This window comes from Mus caroli, chromosome 12, assembly GCF_900094665.2.
Source record: "Mus caroli chromosome 12, CAROLI_EIJ_v1.1, whole genome shotgun sequence".
Classification (NCBI taxonomy): domain Eukaryota; kingdom Metazoa; phylum Chordata; class Mammalia; order Rodentia; family Muridae; genus Mus; species Mus caroli.
The window spans coordinates 26,022,736-26,040,766 of record NC_034581.1 but is presented as its reverse complement, the minus strand read 5'-3'; the positions used below and the strand labels follow the sequence as shown (position 1 = coordinate 26,040,766).

Below are 18,031 nucleotides of genomic sequence, written 5' to 3'. Positions count from 1 at the left end.
CTTTAGACTAGTCTCTGCAAGGAAATCATTATGTGCTAATAAAGAATAAACTTTCAAAAAAAAATCCAGTATAAGGGGCTGAGGTGAAAATTCAGGTGGTAAAGTGCTTGCTTCGCAAGCATGGAGACCCGAGTTTGGCCCCCAGAAATACTTTCAAAATGCTGGGTTTGGAAGTATGTTGAGAATCCTAGATCTGGCATGGCAGAGATGGGAGAATGTCCGGGACTTTCTGTCTAGCCAGTCTGGCTGTCCTCGGGTCTCCACGTACCACGTGGCACACATCTTTTTCCCCACACATCTACAAGCACACACACACACACACACACACACACTTTAGAAGCCCTTTAAAGGTATTTTAGACCACATATTTGTTAAAGCAAATTAGATTTCACTCAGCAACAGTATAGTAGGTTTTCCCAGCCTCTTCCCCTCCAAACAAGGGCAAGGTTTACCATCTTTTACCAGATGAGAAAATTAAGCAAGACGATGGAGACTGGCATATGCTCATGGATAGAATTTCCCCCAGGGTCCATGGCCATACTGCCTGAATATACCTAATCCCATCTAACTATCTATGAAGATTATCTCTTGTTGCTTTGCCTCTGATTTGCCATTGTTGAGGCAGAGCGCAGCATCCTTGGGACCTCTGTTGACCCATATACTCACTGCCTTTTAGCAGAGTCAGCATGCATAATTCTTCAGCATCCTGGCCTCATATTCACCATCCTGCCCTTCTCTCTCCCCCAGATACCAGGAGATTGAGTAATGCCTGTGTTTTCTGCTTGGCTCTGGGAAGAAATCATCCTTGTAGTACCTTCTGCCTGGAAGGCCTTGATCTAACCAAAAAGGCAGAATCCCACAGACTCCCCTTCCATCAAGTTAGTCTTTGTGGAGTCTCTTAGCCTGAATTATCCCTTACTATGCCAAAAACATGATGCCCCACTTCTTCATCTTCACAGGCATTTAGAATTCTTACTATAATAACTCGTGCATGTATATACATACATCTCTATGCCATGTAAGTATAGATATTCAAGTACATGGAAATCTCTGTGTATGTGTACACATGTTCACACATGTCATAACCTGAAGGTTAGGTTTGCTCCTTCAAAATTTTCATTTTGCAGCCTCTGTGCAATAATACTTGAAAGGTAGGTAGATAACAATAAATAAATTCTGGGGTGAGATTAGCTACGTTTTAGGATGAGGGGTACAGTCAGTCTTCTGTCTGCCTGATGAACACATAATAAGATGGGTACCTGAAAAACAGCACAGGGCCCTTTCCACATATGAAGACTTCAGGTGTATTATTGTTGGATTTGGTGTCCAGAACAGTGAGACTGGAGGAGTCCCGGGATGCGGTACTTGCTGGAGCATCCTGAGCAGACCAGCTCAATAGATGATGTCTGCTTCTAGTGTCATCATAGCAACTTGAACAGTCAATCACACAACACTGTTGATTCTTTCTGCAATCTCTTTTTGAGTCTTTGCCACATAACAGACAGAATGAAGAGAGAGGAGAGGGAGAAAAGGATGTGCCAGAAAGTCCTAGATCGAAGTAAAACTTGAAGTCTGCCCAAGAGATGACATGTAGACACAGAGAAATTACAATCTTCTTAATTGAGACTCAACTTTGCCAGGTAATTTGTAAGTGTAGTCACTGAAGGACACAGAGGACACTAAGTGATTGCACAAAAGCTCTTACTGAAAGTGCAGGCTGGCCCTAGACACTCTGGCTTCCCTACCCTAAAGGAAGTGAATCTTGGTCCTGGGCTCCCTGGAGTCCCTACCTTGGTTCACTCTGACACCACATACTTCTAGGCTAGTGTGAGATTGCAGATGTTCGTAAGAGTATAAGCCTAATGCTTTTGTCCCTGTCTATCACTGTTCCCTCATTTCAAAGTTAGTAACACCTGTCCCTATTCAGGTTGTGCCCTTCGTGGTCAGTTGGTTAACATGGAAATGTCAGAATACTTAAGTTCTTGACTGTAGTGCAGGCCTCATAGCTGCTTTAGCCCCTTTCTGATTCATGAGGCAGCTCTTGTGTTCTAGTCAGCCAGGAAAGCCTTCTTGTGCTGTGCAGGTTGCTCTCTGCATGTGTGTGAGTATGCATGTATGTTGACTTCCCTTCCCTTTACAAATTGAAGACAAGCATGTAAAGGCATGCCTGTGGACCCTTGCCCTCAGTGATTATGCCTCGTCTGAAGTGTTTTGATGTGTGGTGAGCCACTCATAGGTGACTTTTCAATCTTTCAATTTTGTTTCAATGGTTTGCACCACATCACAAGTGGACACAGTGCCCAGAATGCAGAGTTTTATACTACCATTTTAAAGAATCCCCAAGACAGAGCACATTGACCCTGGCACCACAGAGCTCTCTTTCTCTGCTCAGTGTAGTCTTCAAAAGCAATTACTGCGTGTATGAATGGAGGTTCACACACATGCGCAGTGCTGCCCCACCGGGGCAAGCTGAGCTGAGAAGCTCCATCTTCCAATACCAGGAAGTCATCCTTTTATTCAAATGTTACCTAGTTTCAAATATTTTATTAAATCTATTTCTTGTATGTGTATGTGCATATGTGTGCATGCATGTGTGTGTGTGTGTGTGTGTGTGTGTGTGTGAGAGAGAGAGAGAGAGAGAGAGAGAGAGAGGGAGAGAGGAGACAATCAGAATTATGAATGCATGCTTGCCCTGTGGAGGTCAGAAGACAACATTTGGAAGGAAGTTGGTTCCTTTTTTCCACCTTTATATGGACCCCCAAGGATTGAATTTGGGTTGCCAGTGGATAAGTACCATTATCCTGCTAACCCCTAGATTCTTCAGGGCTCAGTCTGCTCCCAGTCTGTGTCTTTTCCTAGAGAGTTCCAGGAAGCTACATGAAATAATCACCCTGAGCCACATTGCTGGGACCTGTGGTTCTGTCTTGTCTCCTGAAGCTCCTCTGATAAAGAGCAAAGCTGGGGTTTGAGACTGGAAATATTCTCCCTCCCAGCTCTGCGGGTTGGATGGCCAAGAGTGAGGCACCAGGTGATCTGAATTGTGGTGAATGCTATGCCTGCCTCGAACGTGGCATCTTCTTGTGTCCTCACCTTCAGGGAGGGCCCTGCTAGGTCAGGCTCCACTGCCAGGCTCATTTCCACTGTGGTTACAATGGAATGACAGCTTCTACATAGGAGACTTTTGGGGACAGCAATTCAGGCTGCAACTATGGTTCTTTTATCCACGGATGTGCAATGTCAAATTCCCGAGGAATTCTGAGATTGCAAGAGGCTGCTTCTGTGACACATGAGGACATAGCAGGTGAGACGAATTCTGCAAAGTCACGGGTGTGAATTACTTTTCCCCTTGCTATGACAAAAGGGCTTTTAGTTCATCGCAGCAGACAGGAAACAGAGCGAAGCCATAACTGAACAGGGCTTGGCAAGACAAAACCCTCAAGGACAGACACCTCTCCAAGTGACCCACTTCCTCCAGCCTGGCTCGGCCTCCCATTATCCACCACTTCCCTATCATCTGTTTAGAATCTGAGTGCATTCTTAGATTTAACCACTGGTTAGGTCGGACTACTGTCTGGGACGCCTTCACAGACATCTATGGAGAGGCATATTGCTGAGCTGCTAGGTGTCAATCTCTCCAAAGTGGCGGCCATGAGTAATCATCACACCTGGCTTGGCCAGCTTCTGGCTTCCCTGGGTCCATGCACAGCAGTGCTCAGAGCACGTGTCAACTGAACTCTCTTTTTGCAAGGTGTTCCTCTGCACTGACCCTGCTCTCCACCTGTCCTGACATGGTCTACCCTCTCCCAACTCTGAGACCCTGGAACCATCAACAGCAATGTGTCCATATGTTCTGTTGACTGGCCCAGCCTGAAGAATGGCTGCCTCCTGAGAACACTGCCTATACTAGAGTTTACCCTTCCTGCTGTCTCTAGATTTAGGAAAGTATGAGCCTCCACTTCCCCTGCACCCCCAAACCAGCAGGCACCCTGCCACTTGGTCTGCTTGTTTCAGGTTTCTACACACAAGGGTCTGCAGTTCACCTGTATCTGAATGTTCTTGTGCCCATGCCGGAGTTTCTCTGTGCCTGGTCTTCCTCTGCCATTCACATGGCCAAGATCACTACTAAAAGCTGTCTTCTTCTTACACTCTCAATTATAGACACAGCATTTCCCTTCAGTTCCATTTTTCCTTGCATCTTGGCCACTAGATCTGAGCTTCCTTTTCCTCAGGATCCTAGTTCATAACCATCACCCCTACAAACAGACATATCTGGGAAGAGGGATCCTTAGTTGATAAATGCCTTTGTAAGATTAGTCTATAGGCAGCCTATTGGACGTGTGATTGATTACTGGTTGGTATGGGAGGGTCCAGCCTACTGTAGTACCATTCCTGGGGAGGCAGTCCTGGATAGCTTAAGAAAGCAGGCTGATTAAGCTCAGGAAAGCAAACCAGTAGGCAATGCTCCTCCAGGGTTTCTGTTTCAGTTCCTGATTTTACGTTCCTGTCTTGAATTGCTTCCCTGGCTTCTCCCAGTAAAGGAGTTTGACCTGAGCGTTGTAAGCTAAGAATAAGTCCTTTTCTCCCCAAGTTGCTTTTGGTCATGATGTTTTATCACAGCCTTAGAAACCCTGACTAAGACACATAAGGAAAACTGTGCCATTCCTTCAGGCTAATCCGCCTAAGTAAGCCTTTTTCTCATTCAGGCTGTGACCATAGTAGTCCCAACAATCACCACTATGGGCAGTATCTGTTTTGACCTAGGTTCACCCATGACAGGTTGAGCACTCTGTGTCTATCTGGCCCCACCTGCTGCAATATTTAATAGGATCATACACCTGACCACTGCCTGACTAGCCTCTATCCATCCCTGCCATCTTGCTGACTCCTTCTCCGATCCACAGACTGGTCTGACCTTTGGACCCCTATCATCTCTGAAAAGTCAGCATTGAACTTGGGTGTTCCAAAATCCGAATCTATACCACCAGTGTTTCCCAAATGGCACATTCATGGTTGTCCCCAGAATCCTTGACTCACCTGGTCTTGGCTTGCCTTCTTCAAATTGAACTCACCTGCAGCTGTTCCTCCTCCAACTCTCTTGCTTCTTAGCAAGCTCTAGCCACCTTTTCTTTCTACTCCTCTTCTTTTTACCACCAGGACAGCAAACAAGTCGAGCCTCTGTCATCTGCGATGTTCCCATCTCATCTGCCCCTTTCCATTGAAGCCCTTGTCCAGACTCTCCCTGTCTCTGTGGCTGTGGTTCTGTCCATCTCCCTCTACTTCTTATCACACATCTGTTCCTTTCCTTCCTGGAGCCAGGGGAGCCTCCTGAAGTGCCCATTTCATAGACTTCCTTAGGCTCTAGGTCTTCCAGGAACTTTGATTCTCAGTTAATACAAGGTGGGGGGGGGCATCCTCTTACTACTACTTCTAGAACCTACATCCACACACGCTCCAGGACTGGGCAATCTGTAATGACTGCTGCCCTGCTGTATTTCTCATCTCTTTGCCGCAGCTCCCGTGCATTCTGTTCCATTGTTCCTGGAATATTACACATACAGTCTTGCCTCAGGACCTTTGCCTAACTTATTTTCCCACTTGCAATTGCCTTCTCAAATCCCTAAAGGGCTGTCTGGGACAGCCGGTCATCCCCAGGCCTCCAAGGCTTACTTTTTTTTTTTTTTTTTATTGTCTTCTGGACTCTATCAGTAGGCTCTTCCCAGGCACATCTCTTACCCAACCCCCACAGCACACTCCCTCTGGCCTACTTTATTCTTCACAGTTGTATTTCATACCACATGTATTAATTAATGAATATACTTGATATGCCCTCTCAAACATGCACCTGCAAAAATGTGTTTTCCTTAGAGGTGAGTCCTGGGTTCTGTTTTCTATTCTAGTGTTAGAGCTAAGGATTATTTTTGAGCAAAGCAATAAATAAGACTGATAATGCTAATTCATTAAGAACGAGTTCAATAGTCAGAAAAAAAATTAAAGATTAAGACCAGGAAGTGACTGACAAATCTAACCTTTGCATCCAACTTCCTGGGTGTAAATACCATGGGGCTTTCCTGTCCCCCACATTCCTACAGATTCTAGAGTCAGAATTTTTCAGTTTTTAAAATGTATGTATCACAAAGTTTGCAGTGTTACTGTTCTCTAGAAAGTGGTCCCCTAAGGATCCGCCCTCGCCCACACAATGACTTGGAGCATGTTCGCAGAGGAGGCAGAAATGCCAAGCATCAGTGCTCAGAGCAACACAGGGATGCTCTGGACTCACCCACCCAGGGCAGTGGCTGTAGGAATCCATGGAGCTGCAGAGCAAGCAGTGCCAAGCTCTAAAACTAACCTGCTCAAAGTTTTAAAGATCACTAGGGAGGGAATCTGGGTTATAAGCAGGAAAAACAAATCTGGAAAAGACAATGGTGTCACTGCTCTGTGAGCACCAGGAGGTAAGAATTATATAATACAACTTTCCATCCACCCACTCCTATGGTTGAAAACCAGAAGTCGTTCTGGTGGTTTAAATCTGCCTCTCATTAAAGTTTTTAAAAATGAAGCTGGCATCAGCTTCATAGGATGTAGGCACTTGCAGCCAAGCCTGCCCCTGGGACCCACATGTTGGAAGGAGAGAATTGACTCCTGAACACTTACCTCCAACCTCCACAGGCATACCATGGTATGCATATACACACATGTGTGTGCACGTGCACATGCATGTGCGTGCACGCACACACACACAATTAATGTAACAACAAAAACTTTAAATGCTCTCAGGACACACTAGAACTCTAACCACTTGATTATGGGATGAATACAAAGAGCTGGGACTCAAATATAGATCTTTTTCTGTGTAAATAAAAAGGGGAAAGGCAAGGCCAAGGAAAGAAGAGGAGGGAGGGAGGGTGAGGAATAGAGAGGAGTCTATTGAATTTTAAGTCCTCATGTGTCATTGGAGTTTATTTGCAATATGAATTCATTTTTTCTTCTAAAACCTCAGGACAGGGAAAGGGCCACCCTTAATTACCGTGTGACAAGCACTGCCTTCTATTTTCAGAACTGGATGCATTTTGTTCCAGGAGAGTTGGGCTTGATTTTTTTTTTCTAAAGTAATTTCTGTGACTAGGGGGAATAGTCTGAGAAAGGAGGTCTTGTGTAATTAAAGCATATTAAAAAAAAAAAAAACAGTCAATATAATCACCCCCCGCACAGGTGCACAGACTGTAGGAGCTTTCAGGGTACTACCACACTTGCATGTCAGATGTATAGATCTTGTTAAGGCCTCTCCTGCAAACTCCCACATTACTCCTGTACATACCGCCAAGAGGTGAAAAACACAAATGAATGGGAATGCCTCAAAGGAGGTTCCCATCAGAGGCTGAGACAAGCCAACTATGGCTCCATCCAAGGGCCTCTCCCTGACATCCCCAGAGCACCTCCCAAGAAACACCTGGCAAGCTCACTGAGTGTATACAGGGCTGGGAACATGACAACTGGTGGCACCGTGTGGGGACAGATGTGCTACTCCATAGATGCACTCCATTTCTGGAAATGAACAGTGAGAGAGTATTCCACACAGGACACGTGACTGTGGGAACACATGAGCAGCGCCAGAGTGGACTTTGGACCTCTGCCTGGAATAATGATGGAACAGGAGGTTCAAGGGCAGGTGGTCATGCAGATTTGCATGTGTTCGTTATTGCAGAAGGTACAACTGAGCTGAAGATGGGTCCTACCCCTGGCTTCAGCATTGTAGTTGCTCGTGCTGATAATACAAAGCCCAGCACCCCAGTGAGGGGCTACATGAATATGGTTGAGGTGAGCATCACAAAGCCTGAAAAGGGGAAATGGCCTCCTTGAGGGTGTGATGGTTTGAATATGCTTGGCCCAAGGAGCGGCCATATTAGAAGGTATGGCCCTGTTGGAGTAGGTGTGTCACTGGGGGTGTGGGATTTAAGACCTTCATCCTAGCTGCCTGAAAGCCAGTCTTCTGCTAGCAGCCTTCAGATGAAGATGTAGAACTCTCAGCTCCTCTTGCACCATGCCTGCCTGGATGTTGTCATGTTCCCACCTTATGATAATGGACCAAACCTCAATCTGTAAGCCAGCCCCAATTAAATGTTTTCCTTCATAAGACTTACTTTGGTCATGGTGTCTGTTCACAGCAGTAAAACCCTAACTAAGACAGAGGTCATAGTGGGGACCTACCTAATTTAACGTACATGGTATTGATATAATTCAAACACCAGATTCTATCTGGGAGGTCCTTCCCTTTCTCCAGTGCCTGCTCTTTGTTTTTATCCTAGCTATAGATGCTTTCTGTTTCACATATTTTCTCACTACCTGTGAGACAAATTTCAGCATATCTGACACAGATATGTTCCTTAGGACAGCATACCAGCCCATTCTTCTGCTCTAATCCTCACATAATCAACACATCCCTTTTAAGTTTCTTGCTGAATTCCTTTTGTCCCAAATCAACAGAAATTCTCAGCTACCCAACTCTGCCTAAACTCCCAGCATCTTGTCCTTCAAAGCCATGCTTAATGATCTCACCCACCCCAACTGACTTCCCTGTCTATTCACAGCTGTTTCGGGTTGTGCTTGACCCACTGTTTTGTGTTTCCTTCCTTGCTGAGAGCCCTGTGACTGGTCTTCACACACCACAGCACCCAACACACCACAGACACTTAGCACATGTGTTAGTGGGGAAATGCAGCCTAACAGGAGTCAAAACAACGACTGTTACCATTCGTCAGCGTCTGTCTATAACCATTGTCTGTAAGGCATAGAGAATACATGACACGTGACTTGCCTCCCCAACACATCCTCTGAGAGCACCTGCCCAGCACATCTGTCATGATTAAATGTTCTTCGCACATAGTACCACCTCGGCTGAGTGAGGATCAGGTTGCAGGTGCTCACATGAGGGTCCCTGTTCTTCCTATTTGAATCACTCTGCTGGCAGTACCTAGATAAGGCAGCATTTTGAATTTTACAGATATGGCAACTACTAATTAATAAAGTCTTTTTTACAATGACAGAGAGGCAATTTGACAAATTCAAGAATGAGAGCTTTAGAGATAATCAAGTCAGGGTACAGACACCATTGTCTGTTTATGTCTACCTCTCCTTGGTCACCTTGACATTGCCATGGTCCTCACACCCCTAGGGTTGCTGTATTGTAACAAAGTATAGCATTAGCCGCTGACCCAAGACTGAATTTCACCTCCATGTCACTCAGCACAGATTTGAGCATTGGTCCCTCTCCTTTTCTGAACACAGATATATGGCTTAGAGTTCATATGCAGCCCTCATCTCCTTCTCTTCTCCTGACTGTTTCTTTCTCCCATTTCAAGAGACAAAGCAAGTTTAACTCAACCCTTCCAAGAAACCCACCCTGGTCTGTCCATCAAGATCACCATGCCTCTCCAGCATCCCAGAGCTTAGTTAGGTACATGGCATTCATTGTTTGTGTTTGTCTTTATCTTATACTCTGAATCCTGACTAATTTGTCAGTATCCTTAATCTCTACTCAGCCATTTGTGCCGCACACCTGATAATCATTTCAGCAAAGCAATTCTTAAAGGTAAACCTCATGGAAGCCAGTTGTTTGTTTGTTTTCTGTAACAGAAAGGATGGCTGCTTTATAGGCTATAAAAGTGACTTCACATTTGAAAGGAAGAAAAAAAATTCAAAAATAAAACAAAAATACATTAAAATAAGACAGGAGTGGAAGACAGTAGAAGATGTCACTCCTACATGCAATTGTGGCTTCTCAACTCTTCAGTTTGCTGCTCAGTAGACAGTCCATTTATTTCTTGGGGACTGTAGTTGGTAAATTCCTAACTCTGGACCTATTCACAGAATAGCTGACTTTAAATGGTGTGTTAAAGCCAAAAAATTAATATTAAGGAATGGTCATGTCACTGCCTTTCTGGGACTATAAAAGGGTGAAGAATGAGTGGGTTCACAGCATAGTGATTAAAAAAAAACTGGAGTTATACACTCTTTGCAAGGAGAAATTAACTTATAAACAAAAATTAAAGATAATTTAATGCTCAAGAAAAAAAAAAAAACAGAGCTATGGCTGATCACTCAATCCAAACATCCCTAATCTATTATCAGTAAGTTATTTTTAAAATACTAAATAGAAAAAAATAAGTTTTGAAACACCTTTAAAAGTCGATCCAATAAAATGTGTGCCAGTAATTTCTTTACTAGTTTAGTTTTGCATTTGGCTTTAAAATGTAAAATTAACCAGTCTAAGAGAGAGAAAATGAACACATAGTCCCCACCTGTGCAAGAGGCAAGATGGCAGCCACATATAGTTTATCTGTGGCTTGTATATAGAGTGACATGCAATATGAACACACAACATGTTACACACATCAACTCCTGTAGGCTCCATATAACATTGTAGTCTCCACATTCATTTGTCAGATGGGGAAACAGAGTCCCATAGAAAGCACTGGTCCCAGATTCCAAGGTCAAAAACTAGGTGTTGACTTTCTCCAGAAATATGGTTTTTGAACAATTTAAAAATAATTGTGGTGAATAGAAAGTACCAAGCCTGAGAGATTAAAAGATTTCTTTCTTTTTCACAGCCGTGATTTGAATTAAATTAGTCTTACTGATAAGAATAGTGTTGTTCAGTTCCATCCATTCAGGCTTAGAGAAGAAAGGCCTTAGAGGCCTCAGCTGTCTTCCTAGGGCAGACAGTACAGTAGGAGAACCTCACATACCTCCTGACCTACAGGCCAGACAATCAACATGCTTCCACCTCAAGATGCATCAAGGCAGACACATGACTGCCAAAGATGCAACCTTGTGGAAACAGGGGGCTACAGGACCAAACTAGACTGTGGGTGAGGCTGGATGCAGTGAATCTGGTTTCTGGAGGGGGTATTAATCAGGTTTCTGTGTAGGCAGGACAGAAAATTGAGTTGAGGTACAATTAAAGGAATGAGAATGGAAGCAGCTCTAAGTTAGAAGGCCGTGTTATATGTAAAGAACAAACGGAGGAAAAAAAAACAAATACTATGTAAAACATAGATGTACTTCATGAGTAGTGGTTTCTTCTGGATTTGGCTTATTTCTGAAACATGTGGGTTACAAATGATTGTAAATATTTTATGATTGTAAATATACAAGAAACAGTCAAATGTGTTAATTCAACATGTGTATTAGTTTGCTCAACATTGACATAAGCATCTAAGCATTAAAGATTGGTGACAAAGAAGTTGATCAGCTGCCCTCATCTGGATGTAGCTGTTGCTATACCTCACGTTCTGCAGGTTCTCAGTTAACACTTAGTGATTCCTAATAAAACCATTAAGTCTTTTCAGAATGAACGTACCACACTCTGTGATTCTTCAGTCGTCAACCTGGGTAGGGCAAAGACCAGCTGAGAATTGCACACACCCAGACCTCAGCTGCAGCCTCTGTGGGACCCCTGTATAGGAGAAAGAAAGAAGACATGGTTATCCAATGATTATTTTGTCCAAGATTCACTGAAAGATGGCTGACTTTCTGGCTATCTCAGTGAGTGAGCAGAGACTCCATATTACATCTGCCTGCCACAGCTCATTCAAGTCATAGTCTCAGTGACAAGATCTCCAGCTCTATTTGTTGAAGGTGTGGTGCTTTTGAAAATAAAGGCATGTTCTCGGCTAAAATGAAAGAACCAGGTCAGGCCTGGGGTCTGTGGCTTCCTGGTTCAGGCCACCAAGAAAGGGAAAAGAGTCAGAGGCTTCGTGCTCCAGTGACAACCACAGGTCAGGAGGTGATTGTGTCAGGACACATATTCCACCTGCTGCAGAAGGTAGACTTTAACCTAGGGTCCCAGGATCAGCTTGTGTATCTAAGGCCATGCCTTATCTTTAGGAGAAAAATAACAAGATAGAAAAAAACAAAAGCAAAGCCACCAGGGAGGGGGAGGAAGTTCCCCACTGTCCCTTGTACTCTAGGCTTACATGGAACTCTAGGCTACTCAAGGAAAGGACAATTCCTGTGGAACATTAATTCAACTTTCCCCAACCATTAGCCAGACTCATGCCAATTTTAGATACACTGTGGGAGGAAAAAGAAATGTGAAATTTTTCTGTAGTTCCAACTGTGTGTACAATCCTTACATCCACCATCACGTCCCATACCCTGTTTCTGTGTATGTGTATGCACATATATGTGCATGTTTTTATATGCGTGGATGCTCATGCATTTGTATATATGTGTGTATGAATGCAAGGCTGTGCCTTCTGGAGTTCCAGTATCCTTCTGGAACTTGTACACCTTGGTTTTTGAGACAAACATTTTCACTAAAGCAGGAATTTGCCAAGTAGGCTCTGCTGGCTGGTCAGAAGAGCCCCACATATCATTTTGTCTCCAGCTACTGAGTGCCATGGTTACTAGCATGCACCTCTTTTATATGACTTCTGGGGAATCAAACTTGGGTCCTCATGTTTACAAGACAAGTATGTTACTAACTGACCCATCTTCGCAGTCAACTCTTTGCCTCTCTTTATAAACCTTAGCGTTCTACCCCAAAGCTGAGTTTTCTCCCTGTGTGCTGTTTCTGAGGATGTCAGCTTCATAAATTTCTAATCACTCTTTTTTTTTTTCATATACAGCTGCTCATTTATTTATTCCTTCCCTTTTCGAGATATAATATTTAAATGTTCTTTTTATGCTTTGATGACTCAGTGGGCTAAAGGCATTTGCTGCCAAGACTGAAGACCTGACTTGAGTTTGATTCCCCAGGACTCACGTATATGTTGGGGAAAAGGAACCAGCTCTCACTAACCATCCTCAGGCCTCACTCACATCAGTGCCATTCATGTGCATCTCAAGTCCCCCACCCCTGAGATATAGGTATATATATATAATATATACAGGTAGCTGTGAAGAAATTAAGACATTTTAGATGCTGAAACTCTGACTAAACTCCAAGTCAAATCTGATGCACTTTGACTGGGCACTAGGAGCATCCCAGTACAAAATGTGTGTGTCAGAGTGTGATAGAGTATGTTGTGTATGTAAGGGAGTTTTGGTACATTGGTGGTGGTAGTGATGGTGGTGGTGGTGGTGGTGATGATGAGTTAAGGTTCCCAGACAGTGGTGGTGGGGTACGCAGGTAAAGGATTCACCCTTCCTCATAACCTTCAACCTCCTCAACACTGTGTTTCTTTTTCTGACTGGCATGGCATATTTCTACAGAACCAGAAGGCCTAGTCAGTGGCCAGTGATCAGAAACGGACAATGTGCAAGTCTGGCCAAGGATCATGTTCCTGTGTCCACACAGCAATGTAAGGGCACCATCATGCCAATACTGCAGGGCATCAAGCCAGTACTGCAGATTATGGAACTGAGGCCATGAGAAACTGGGGTACTGTCAGTTTAAGCTTGTCAGTTTAAACACTGGATTTGAATTCTGATGGTCTTACTGCCATGCCTCATAACCCACTACACTTCTCAACAGAGAACTTTTTGAAAGAATTGAGCAAAGTATTACTTAGTTGTTTGGGTCATCTATATCCATGCTGATGCAGTGGACACAGAAGAGAAAAAATGCCCAAGATCTTATTCCTCACCACAAATTGATTATCTGAGGCTGTTGTATCAGCTTGGTAGGCTGAGTGATCATTATATTAGGCATGCTTTCATCTTGCTTTTGTCACAGGTGATATCTCCTGGTACTTGTAACATCACAAATGGAACTCTACAGCATATTTTATTTCCACTGCACCTTGCTGCTCTGAAGGCTCATTAAAGAAGTTTGTGTTACATACAGTGAGGTGGATTCAGATGCCCACAGAGAGCCATATGTAGGTGCCAGGACTTAAGATGTCCTTGTTTGTCACTGATGCAACCTTCTCTAGCCAGGTCCAGCAGTAGGTACTGTATATATCTCTTAAAGCTGACAAATTACATTAAAAAGCATATTAAAATCACATTAAAAATTAGAAAATCACACTTTTCCTGACTTTCCACCCTTTGACATAAACTAACGTCTTGCTTACTAATTTGTTTTTCTGTAGTCTTCTGTGACCCAAGGTTCTTAATCTCAAAAGAAGGCCAGAAATGAACTATGACTCCCGTGGTGAGGCCTGGCAGGCAGCCATAGTATACATACCATCTCAGGGTGGGATACAAGGTCCTGTCTCTGCATCTGAGCCTGGAAGCTTGTTCTATGCAAACTTGTTTGGTTTTTTTTTTCTTTCTTTCATGTTTTTTTCCCTGCTATTACACTATCTTCTTCCACATTTCAAATATGGTGATTGGGTGGTGGCTCATACAATTTTTTAAATGCCATATTTACTGATTTTGACTTCTTTGAGGCTAGTTGTATAGTAGTGGGCCAATTTCACACACATCGATGGGAAATTTGGGCTTTGAGAAGTAAATATAAAGATTCTGCCAATACATGAACACAGAGCAGCTGCCAATGGCAACATCGCAAAGGCTTGCCAAGTGGCTCCACCTGCAGACTCCAGCAGCCATCCTTGATGCCACCCAGAGAATGAGGGCAGGCAAGTGAGATGACCCCGCATCCTCTCTAGATGAGCAGGGTACAGACGTGATATTTTGCTGCATTTGATCTCGGGTAGCTCTATGACTGTCTTAGTTTGGTCTGAGGATAGGAACAAGGGCAATGCTTCAGGTGGAAATCCAGTTAGTAGTTGATGGAATCGGAAAACTCCAGAGCCCAGCTCGCCTCACCTACACCAGGCCCCAACCTTCTCTAAGGGCAGATAACAGAGGTGCAGAGAGGCCCTTTGTTTCCTAGAGAATGTATTCCTCAGTTTGATTTGGGATCCTACAGGAGTCAGAGTTCATGTTATGACACACTACAAGTTGTCCAGACAGTTCACCATCATCACGAAGCTAGGCACACAGTCACAAGAGACAGTATATGGCATTAGTATATAGGGATACATCAGGTAGCTCTGGTCAATCTGGAGCCTTAGACAACTCTTCCATGGAACACAGCTCCACCTGAGTGCCTGAGGTCACACTGAATGGCGGATGGAACACACATTTGTTGAGGATCACATGGACAGAGTGCACCTGAAAAGATTTTTTCATTGATATTTCTTTATTCACTGGAGTGTGCGTCCTTTCTCTCCTGCCCCAAACAAGGGTGCTGTGTTTGAAAACAGCAGCAAGAACCAGTTGTGTTGATCTGGTTTGTGTGACTTAAGGACATAAAAGAAGATGTGAGGTAAAGAAACCGATAAAGTGAACCATTCAAGCTGAATTCCTCACAACTGTGCACACCAACAGCAAGCAGAGGATCTTCAGCAGAAACACCAGAGCTCACATCTGTCCACATGTGCTGCATAACTGAGTTCCTTCTCCAATCAAGAGTGCTTGCACACACACACACACACACACACACACACACACTACACACACACCCTACTAACTGCAGAGAGTCTTGCATCACAAGAAAGGAAAGCCCAAGAACAGCTACACTCTGTCCCACATCTGTGACCCCATAGCTTCATTGTAAGCCGTAAGGCTCTTGGTGACACTACTACTGACTCACTTATGGGAAACTCAAAAAAGGAAAATTCAGAGCATGCACAAGACATCAAAGCAACATAAGAAGCTCTATAGCCCTGGCTGGCCTTGTACTCATAGTAACCCTCCTGTCTCAGCCTCACAAGTGTTGGGCTGCAGATAGGAGGCACCATCCCTGGTTGTTCTTAGGTTTTACCTACAAAGCTGTAGTACAACTCTGCTCTCTTCTAACTACCACACCAGTGATCGTTTTGAGCTTAAATCCCTTTTTAATATGAGATAAGTGTGTCCTGGGCTCAAAACAGTGGGATTCTAAGCCAGTGATTTAACATGCAGTGAGAACACTGTAAATCCCCAGGCCCACCATTCTAGAGGACTTAAGCCAGCACCATCCTGTTCTTGTAACAAGTCAGAGCAGGTGATGCTGATGGCTGAGGGTCAAGAGCTCAGCCCAGGGGAAGGTGGTAAGTTTTGTCCTAAAGAAGCTCATTACAGACTCCAGAATGCAAACTAGAGGGTAATATATATGCTAAGGTATTAAATGGGAGGAAGCCTTTCCCTTTGATCGGAGACTGAATGAGTGTGTATGTGCTTCTATGGGCAAGTTTTGGCCGCATGTTAACAGAAGAACCAGATGGGTGGATGCTGCCCGGCTCTGCTCCTGACACTATGTACTTTGTGGTCCTGGTGTCACTCCTGTCTTAGAGGCAGGGATGGGCGGGGAGGGACTGTACCCCAGGTATCTGAAACCATTCTCATTGCCACTACAAGAAGCTGTCTAGATTTTTCTGGATGACCTCCCCAAATACGTAGAGCTGTGATTCTAAGACTGCAGAGTTGATGCCCAGCACCCCAGCAAGCCCAGGTCCTTTGTGTGAATGACATGTGTAGGTGAATTGGAGGCCCTGTTCTTATTGAGCTGGACCAGATTGCCCTGCTGCCTTGCTCTCTGCTTCCCCCTATTGATGTGGAGTGGGAAGTAAGGAGCTGAGCTGAAGATAAGCAAGGAGACAGTGTGTCCAGACAAGTGAAGGCTGCTGCTGACCTCAGGCAGGAAATTCCTGCAGAGTGACAAGGAGTGGGGATGGGTAAGAGGGGGCTGTGGCTGAAGGCACTGTCTTATAAAGCATTGTGTGTAATTAGGTCCCAGAAGAGCATGCTTGCATTAATAATAAAAGTATGAAGTGTTCCTGCATTCCAATATCCTAAAATCGGTTTTCAGCCTTGATACGGCAGCTCGCACCTGTAATTCAAGCACTTGAGGGACCAATGTGGATGCAAGAGAGAGAGAGGAAGAGACCAGGATACATTACTGTCACCAAATCTTGTTCTCTATGAGAACATTTGCAAAGCCTGCTCTTAGGAAAATCTTAATGCTGCTGGGGGGGGGGGGAGAGACAAAAAACAAAAACAAAAACAGAAGCCAGATTTACAGCGGAGAAGTCACCCAGAAACAGTGGTGCAGAGGATACAAGCTCTGCTCAGTGGCGCAGCCCCAGAGCCACATCTGAGATCAGATACAATGGGCCTTGCTCCACACTTGCTATGGCAACTGTGTCATCTCATGATCCAAAGGGATAGAGGGAGAATAAGGACAAGGGGCCAAGACAATACTCATGTGTGTTTTTCGGGGCTGCCCACCAAGAGTTCTCAGGAAAGAAAGGGAGTTAAAGCCTTCAGAGCCCCTGGAGCCCCGCTGTCAGAGAAATGAGCTTCCACTTCTGACATGCCCACGGATTCTACGTGATGACACGTGCTGTCATTCCAAGATGCAGAAATGAGAGGGCCAAGAGAGCTGGATATGAACACTGCTACCATCACATGGCTCGGGCTACCTAGACAAAGATCAGAGCTGAGGGTATGCAGGAACAAAGCACACCCATATTGAGAAGGTGTATTTCTTCAGCTGTGGCAGAGCCAACCTCTGCCCTGAGACTAACCTCCCCATCTTGGGAGCCCATGGGCGCCCTTGCTCTTAGCCCGAGGGCAGGCAAGAAGGCCAGCCCAGAGGTGACTGACAGGCAGTCATCTCCTGGCTCACCTTGTGTCAGACCATTTCTTTTGTATTTTAATACATAAACCCAGAGGGGAACATGTGGGACAAGGTTATTAGGAGAAACTTAAGCTTCTAAAGGCTTGGGTCCAAGAATCCCTGCATGCTCAGGTCACTTCTGCACAGGGCTGTCAGCCTCAGGAGCTGACACCTCTGCTGGGAAACAGACCTTATGAAAGCAGTGAGGTAAGCAGGGGTGGCAAATGTGGGTAGGGGAGGAAACCAAGCTATCGTCTTTTGGGTATCGGCATTTCCAGTGTGAAGTATAAAATCAGTGTCACATCTCAGGCAAGGAGTTGGGAGGAGACTCTGGATTTTCACAGAGACAGGAGAGGCATATTGGGGACCATGGATGCTAAAAGCAACCAGATGCTATTTTGGTCATGTGACTCTGCTTCCGAAGCTCCTTATTATCCAAGCCCGTCCAGGGATAACTTAAGTCCCCACCATGTTCTTAGA

General features: G+C 44.6%; 1 protein-coding gene across 13 annotated transcripts in view; it reads right to left on the bottom strand.

The window, feature by feature from the left end:
• Positions 1-18,031, bottom strand: part of Myt1l (myelin transcription factor 1 like) — a 393,059-nt gene that overhangs the window by 343,562 nt on the left and 31,466 nt on the right. For all 13 annotated transcript variants that reach the window (XM_029484681.1, XM_029484687.1, XM_029484691.1 and 10 more), the window contains exon 2: positions 11,357-11,452. The gene's annotated coding sequence lies outside the window, so the exon portion shown is untranslated. The remainder of the gene's footprint in view (positions 1-11,356; positions 11,453-18,031) is intronic.